This window comes from Falco naumanni, chromosome 3 (genome assembly GCF_017639655.2).
Source record: "Falco naumanni isolate bFalNau1 chromosome 3, bFalNau1.pat, whole genome shotgun sequence".
Taxonomy (NCBI): Eukaryota; Metazoa; Chordata; class Aves; order Falconiformes; family Falconidae; genus Falco; species Falco naumanni.
The window spans coordinates 89,860,574-89,869,369 of NC_054056.1; positions in this window are offsets into that span (position 1 = coordinate 89,860,574).

The following is an 8,796-nucleotide window of genomic DNA, read 5'->3' on the forward strand; positions in this document are numbered from 1 at the left end:
TGCCCAGGAGAATGGGAGATTTTTGAAGCTGCCTGTCTTCTTCTCAGGTGATATTTACAGGCATGTCCTTGCAACCATAGGGCAGTAAAGACATTATTCATTACAGTATATAAGTTAATGGTGCTAGCAAAGATAGAGCTGAAGTGAATTGTCCAATAAAACATTTGTAAATTTTTTTGGTTGTTCTTAGTGAATAGCAGGCCACCAAACCTTGAACCTACCTGTAGGAAAATAGTCGGTTTGGTTGAGTCTCGTTTGAGCAATGGCTTTAAGCAACAGGAACAGTAAGCAACTGCTCACATCCCATCTTTTCAAAACAAAATGGGTTGTGATTTTCAGGTGACCCTCCCCCCTGATTTCAAAATGATAGTTAATTTATACTCTTAAAGGGGTTTATAAATATTTAAGACAGACCCCAAACTTCCTGATATTATTAAAGTAAAGCTTTCATATGAGGATGGACAGAAAATTGGTTTGGCTAATTGTTTTGCAGTAAATATTTGAGATTCATAAATATTTGTGGCTTGGGTGCAAGTGGAACAAAAAAGCTTATAGGTGACATATGCATGAAGATGAAAGAGACAACGAACAAGGAGGTGTTGGTATTTGCATAAATCACATGCGCTGGTTTCAGTATTTGCTGTTATCCAAGTGTGACCTGACGAGAAGAATGGGATAACTTGTCCTTAGAGGCATGTAGACGAGACATATGAAAACCCTATTGATTTTTATTATGCATTGTGTCCATCACTCACAAAGTCCTTTCTTTTTAAGGACAGCGTACATTTTTATGCTATAACTTCCTTCAGTGAACTCCAGTTAGATATCTCCTCTTAATCACCATGTTATTTACAAGAAGATTTTTTTTCTTAACCTTGCAATGAGGGATTTTACTTGCCTTTAGGAAATGTAACCTGGAACACTTTGTTTTTTCACAGTAACAACCCTCTTTTTCACTCAGTCTGGATCTGTGTCCTATGAGTGGGCTCTAGCAAGTCTGAGAGCAGATAGCTGCTTTTCTAACATGTCAGCAGCATATGTACATGTCAATCCACGTTACACAGGAAATAAGCGAACATCATCATTTTAGTGAGGAGTTCCTGTAATCTTCAGTTCCATATTAACAGGAAAAATAAGACTCCTTGGGAAGTTTATGGCCTGAAGAGTGACAAATACTTACAATGCACACAGACATGGTTCCCAGATAATCTCCACTGCAGTACAGCTCTCCAGCCCACATGGCTTGCATCAGGCAAAGCAGGCTGGGGGCTAGCGCTCGGTACAAGGAGGGAAAAACAACTGGAAAGAAATGGGATGAAAGCCTTCCCAAACAGTCTGCTGAGTGGAAACCTCTGCCTTCTACCGAGGAAGAGTTTCCAAGTGGATGTCATCCAAGAAAGATTTGCTTCCCCAGTGAGGTCTGTACCCTGGTTTCAAGGTGCGAGCAGTGCCCATGCCTGCTACCAGCTGTCCCTTCGCCTGGCTCCATCTGCAAGCCCTCTGGAGCCTACTCCTCTGCTCCTGCCATGCTCGGCAGCTCCTCGCTCGCTTCAGCACGGCACGGCGGATGGCGGCACCTCGTCCCACCTACTCACAAAGTCGTACAAAACATATCTGCTTGACACCATCTTGCCACCAGTTTGCAGCGCAGAAGCTTACTCGTCGCCTTCAGCCACCGCTGAGTAGCAAAGCATTAGCAAAGTAATGTGGAGGAGGTCAACTAGTGTAGGGATGGCTCTGTCAGCCATGCACATGGGCGAACTGCACTCCCGGGCAGAGCTTCAGAACAGCAAGGACCCATTCCTCTGAATACTTTTATGCCATTCCTGTCAAGTCAGAAGTTTCTTCCAAAAACAACAGGCCAGTGACATTTTGTCTCGAACGCATGAGAGCTGGAAGTCAGCTGCTAGAAAGAAACCCTGCTGCCTTCCGCGGCACACGTGGCCAAAGGAAGGCAGATCAGTGTACACAGAGGTAGCCCGTCTGACAGCTCATCTTACATGAGGCCATACAGGGTACGATGCACAGCTGAAATACACTATGTGACCTGTATGGGGTTTCAGCACATAACAACATCGGTTTAGCTGTTCACAGAGAGGGGAGAGCAGCAAGTGGCTGCGTTTATGCAAATGCCAAGGTATATCTGACATTTTCACATCTCTGTTCCTGGGTGGCCCCGAGGCTTTTCAGGATGTCTGTCATCATATGAAATTATCAAAAGGCTAGCTCGTGGAGATGAGGATTCTGCTGAAAGAGTCGGCGATTTTCTCCCTCGCTGTTCCCTGGGACTGGCTGGCTGCTCCCAGAGCTGTAATGAAGGTGTTTATCTCCAGGTGTTGAACGGCCACTGAGAACATACTATGTACTCTCTGGCTTATATTAAAGCACATATGTATTGTCAGTTTGTATTCATGTATTTCATAACATAAGTGCATGTGTTTCATTACAGTGTGAAGTGTAATTTTAAGATATTAAGGATGTGGAAGTGCACCCAGCGGGAGACACAACCCTGCAGGCACGCCACAACAGTGTACAACTTCATCTCCTGAGCCTGGGAGACCCTCAGGTCCAGGTGAGCGGGAGTGAGGGGACAGGTGTCCCCGTCAGGAGAAAGGCACCATCACTCCCTGGATTTGGGAGGGGAAACAATGCCGAGGCGTCCAGGATCCTGCAGAGTCTTCACTTACTGTCCTTTTCCTGCATTTCGAAGAGTAATTGTATTTACAAAATAACAGCTTTTTCTTTCTTTCTGTTTTTCTCCAAAACTTCTTAGCTGCACTCTGTTTCTGGCTCACATTTGAAGTGTGCTTTGGCAGCAAGAAGAGCCTCAGCTTCTTTAATTTATTACCTCTGTTTATGGAATATGGATATTGGGCCAACTTTACTTCTTACGCTAAGTGAATCAGTGCAAATGCAATCACTTTTGGACATCCACTGTATAAAATAAGCATATTTAGATGATCAAATAAGTGTTCCCATATGCATGTTGGCTGGTATTTCGTGCTGGTATAGCATTCTTGTTTTTCTTATGTGGTGTCCTTTGTCTTTTTTCCTTCCCCTTTTGACTGTGTTTGGTCAGTCATTCAGGAAAAGAAAAATTGCTTGTACCTTAAAAGAAATCCTGTCTATTCAGCATATGGCATTTATAGATCTTCAGAAATTCTTTTGGGAGGCGTGCTTCAGATTAGCGGTCTTTCTCCTTCGGGGATGGTTTTAATTTGTTAGCACTTTAGATCTGTAGTCTTGAGGTAGCTCCTTTTTCAGTCAATAAAATGGTTAGTGAAATGAGGGTAAAATATTATAATTGTGTTCTTTAAATCAGATTTTTATGTGGGGTTTTTTCCTCCTGGTATGTAAATCTGTCATTCGGAGAGGATTTTTTCCTGTTTTCTTTTAATCTTCGGTGCATGTGCCAAGAATGATGATTTTAACCATGAATTACCACAGTGACTCAAAGCCAAACTGTTGGGAGGCCGCTACCCCGGGATGAAAAGGGAGCCAAAAGCAGCCCTGCTTTGACTCCAGAGTTTCCGACCGAAGTCTGCCACCCTGTCTACAGCTCTCACCTCTGCTCACAGCACATCCTCCTCAGTACCACATGCACAACCCATGCTCGGAATGCCAAGCCACCCCTAAGGAAAGCCAGCCAGATTAGTAAAGACAGAGACGTATTTGAACTGTACCAGCTGCCGACTTGCGGCGAAGCAACAGCTCTGTCGTACTCGGCGTGGCTCATCCAGTTCCCCGCCTTCACTCACCGCCGACATACGGCCAGAGCCCCCAGCTGTCCCACTGTGTGCAAGGAGTGAAGGACGTACCAATGCCACACAAACCCAGGCCAAAAGCAGACAGCCGTGGAAACACCATCGTGAAAACAGCTGAAGAAGGAGCCAATAAAAGGCCTCTAATACGCCGTGGCTACACATTAAAGTCTTTGTCCAGCAGAAACTGTTGAAAATATTATTGTTTATACAGAGCAAATGAGAAGGGCAATGCCAGGTGGGTGACACTGGTTTACTACAGGAACCAGGAGAGCAGGTGCCTTCAGGATCTTGGGGCTCATCCAGTCCATCCCAATCCCAAGGCAGAATCGGTTTTATCTAGTCAGTCTGGCAGACACTTGTATAGCCTGACCCTAACAGCTCTATTGTCACAGGGATTTCGCACCCTCCCAGTTAGTCTTTTCTGGGGATCCAACATCCTTTCCACAAAAAACTTTTCCCACCATTTAGCCTAAAGCATTGCTATAATTTCAGCCTATCATTTCCTTTCCCCTCGCCCAAGGACATGGAGAACACACTATTCTCTTTGTTCTGTAGCAGCTTTTTACACGCTACGAATATGTTTTTCCATTGGTTTTCCTTTCCCTCACACTGAAGCATTTGAGCATTGCCAGCAGTTGCCTTCCTTAACCTGTTTTCCATGGACTTGACCTCTATGTGAATACCAGTCTACATGGTCAGTTCATTGACAGAGAGACAATACAGAGCTTGTGGGACAAACAATAGTACAGGAGACGTGGATGACTGAAAATGATGGGCCACTGAAAGGCAGTCTAAGATGCCTTAGGTGTGCAACACATGAGAATATCTCTGTCACAGTCTTTGTGTGTCTGTGTGTGCCTGGATGGTTTGGGCCTGGGTTTTTTGGTTACACAAATGGTGAATTCATTTTTGCCACTTTAAAAGATTTGAAAACAGATATGCACTTGTTCCTCTTCTCTAAAGCATTCATGTAAATAAAATGGAGAATTATATTTCGCATCAGGCAGTAGATTCAGTGGTAAATTGTTTTGTAACTTGACCATTGTGATTCAGAAATTAACAAATTACTTAGCAAGTATCCAGGCCCTACTGGGAATGTGTGACAGAAAACCAGCTGCAGAGGCACCACAGAGGAGAAAGATGCTTGACCCTATCAGCATCTGCCCACAGGTAATCAGGAATGAATCCTGGGGTTGGGGTTTGTGATTCGGGTGTCCCAGCTACTGCTTGGAGCATCTGGGCCTGTTGCAAGAGGATGAATTGCAAGATATCTAATTTTTCACACGAGCAAAGTCAAAAGCACCATGCTGAGTAAATTATAAACATGCCTAAAAACAAGATAATGAACAAAAGCAAACACACAAACTCAAACAGCTTCCTTTCTCTTGAAAACCTTTACTGATTTACTTTTTGTGCAAGCAAAGTTATGATTTTGCCCAAGAACACAGGCTTCTGTTTGATGTTAAAACAATTCTTAGCTTTATTACTATTAAAAAAAAAAAGAAAACAAAACAAAACAAAAACAAAACAGAAAGAAAGAAAGAAAAACTGGAGAGAGGTGCAACCGAATAGCATTTCATAACATATAGGAAGTTTCCCCATTACACTTGACAGGAACAGAATAGGCTGGAATCAAAGGGGTATGTTAACAACTCAGCATATCTCCCCCTTTGGAAGTAGTATCAGTCTATCATATCACTAAAAAATAATAAATCTTTGTAAAAGACAGCAGTTGCTTTCATAGTCCAGCAGCAAACCCTGTCTGGTACTGTTGGAAAAGTATGAAAGGCAACATACTCTAAATTACATTGTTAAAACACCTACAGCCTAGTTCATTTTCATATGCTATCCATATGTAAGCCCTTAGCAATAGAGAGCCACTTAAAAACTCTCTTGTTCTCTGTGTGTGTGTGTGTGAGAAAGAGAGAGCGAGAAAAGGTGAACATGGAACCCTGTGTTTTTATTCTGACATTTTCAAGTGGAAAATATTGCAAAATCTAACCGGTGTGAAAATAATTAAACTGGATAAATAAAAGAATAAATATAACGGCAAGTTTTCACATATAAAAATTCCTGAAAAGTTTTTAGTTTTATCAACCCCCTTCCACACCCACCAGAGCATATGGCCCTCTGTTTGTGCAAATCAGCAGTCTTTGCTTAAAGTGGATGTTTCTATTAACACTGTGACTAATTACTGAAAACAAACATGTGTAAGTATGATCTCTGCTAACTGCCTCTGTCAACCCATCTTTTTCTTCTTGCTATTCATTTGAAGGGATTAAGATTGTTCACAAAAGTACAGTAGACCTCCATTTAGCCTGTTAACTGGCACGAATAAACAAAGCCCATCAACCAAAACTGACGTCAGGCTTCAAGAAATGTTTTTTACATTAGTTTAAAAAAAAAAAAAAAAAAAAAAAAGAAAGAAACAGCATAAAAAGTGAAAAAGTTTTACAGAATGTTAAAACACCAAATGTAAAGAGCTTTAACACTGGACATAAAGGGCTGCTTTGGGAGCGGGTGTTGAGAGCACAGCTATGCAAACTGCAGTGCCTGAGCTCAGATGGGTGGCAGACATTTTGCGCTAAGGGTAACCAGCGTTGTCTCGGTATGCAAGCCTGGACATACATGCACGCAGAAGGGGCATCCAGAGAAACTTTAATGTCAGTCTTTCTTGTGGTTTTCTCCCATCCAGAAATAAAAATAGGAAAAAAAAAAAAAGACTCGAAGCATCCATTTCGTCTTTGTAAGATACAAAGATGAAAAGATGCAAGCAGATTTTTCTTCCAAGTATCCTACAAAAGCTGGATTTATCCACTGCCACGACAGCATCACAGAGCGGGACACAGCAACCCACACAGCTCCTCCTCTTGTCGCCTGCTTGGGACTGGAGGAGAGAAGAGAGACCCAGGCTCCTTCGGAGCATGTGTGGTACTTATCAGATTAAAAAGAGGGGGGAAAAGCATCTTTATGGTACAGCTTAAATGTGCTCTTCACAGCCCTGTTTCTAGGCTGGCTGCGGCGCTGGAGAAGCTGTTGGGCTCTGAGCTGCTGTAGCCGGTGGTGGAACCAGGTCTCGGTACACTTCTTTCTCATACACACCCTGACTGCTCCTGAGAGAAGCCAGCTCTGCAGGAGGGAGATAGAGGTACTAACTGCTTTGACACAGCCTGCCTGCCTGCCTAACTCAAGAGCTGTGGGATGGGGTCTCACTGCACTTCACCTCAAGCTGTACATAATGTAAAAACAAATTGCATGTTAGCAAATTGCACAAGTCTGCATCTGCTGATTTTTCCGAGCGCATAGTATGGTTGGGAGCCAATTCTCTGTCATTTCTCATCTCTTGCACTTTACGCAGGGTGTTTCCTTTATAAAAACAACTTGCCTTTGGGTTTAATGATTTCTAAGGAAACATAACTCTGTCACTGCGCTCTGGTGTTTAATTCCTCCTTTGTCATTAGTGTCTGCCTGGTGCAGCCCAGGGACGCCAGCCTGCTCACTGAACTGTGCATGCACTTTGTGTACTCTTGGGCTCATGCCCGTGCTTGGAAGCTGGTGTTTGATCTAGACTGAACAAGATGGCCTTAGCCTTCAAAGCCAGAGTGTTTACATTCCTCTGCTCTATCTAGCCTCTTTTTTTTCTGAGTGCCCCCAAGATAGGTGTCTTGCTGTTAGAATAAATACTTACCTTGTGCATTGCGCCTTCCTCTGGTGGTCTCAGCACGCTTTTGGAGAGGTGGCAGCACTGCTACCTGCATTGTACGGATGGAAAAATGGCAGCACAGTGTCCAGACCTGCAGGGGCAGAAAGAGCCAGGAAAAACCCACAGGTGTCCTCTCACCCAGCCTGGCATAGCCCAGCCTGGCTCAGACCCACCTAGTGAACCATAGTGCCTTGGCTTTCCTCCTAGCCACCCTCGTCTCAGCGGTTCCTTCTCTCCCCCACAAACCAAGCCTCATGGTGCAGTGGGCTGGGGGAGGCAGAAAACAGGGGCAGCACAGCAAGGGGTATGCAGAAGTAGAAAGTCCTTACCTATTTAGTGCAACAGGGGCGAAACAACCAGGGCAGAGGTGTCACCTCACCTCCTGCACACGCGTGTATCACGGGAGGGGAGCTAGGTCAGATGATACCGTCCTGTGAACAAGACTGGTGAAGAGAAGACATAGGAAGAGGTTGGGGGGACAACCCTTCTGAGGAGATGGATGGGATCAGTGCTCAGCTGGCTCTGTCTCCTGTCACACAACATTGTTTTGGCTGTATGAGGGGACCAGCAAAATCCAATGCCTGTGGTGAGCCATTCGGAAACGGCCTCTCTGTGCCTGGGATGGCCACTGCATGGCTGGGATGAGGGGCCTCTGCAACAGGGGGCAGTGCCCTCTGGCTCTTCTCAAACTCAGTAGCAGTACTGACCTCACGTGCTAAGGCCATAGCCATGTAAAGGAAAACCCAGTGATTCAGTGGTTGCTGCTTGTTCCTACTGCTGTACCCAACACACATGAGAAAATTCAGCTCCAAACAGGGTGCACACATCACATGAATCCACACTCTAAGGGCTGGAATAACCAACTGAGAAACCGAAGAGAGCTATAGGAACAGGAAAGTGGCTGCAGAAAGATGTACAAAACTCAAAGACTAAGTTGACTGTTCAGCTCCTCTTCCGTCAGCTTGTAAGTGCAACTTAACCCTCCTGGCTATGCCTTGGAGAAGGGGAGATGAAGCAGCAAACAGACAATGTCCTGGCTCAAAACTCATCAGGTTTCTTTCCCTTCTGACAGACATTTTAAATTTGCTACCACCTCTCCAAAGATCCCAAAATAAGATGCATAGCACCCTGATTTCGGCTGATGCCTCTCACACTGAGAGGCAGAGAGGAAAAAAGCAGAGTTGCAAACACTGATGCTGCACCCAGTTTGTTCTGTTAACACAGGATCAGGCACTTCCAGTCTATGGGTTGGGGGAAAGAAATGAGTAAAAATGGCAAAAAGCCTACATCTTACCTGCCCCACAGCTTACAAACAGGCACTGCAGTATA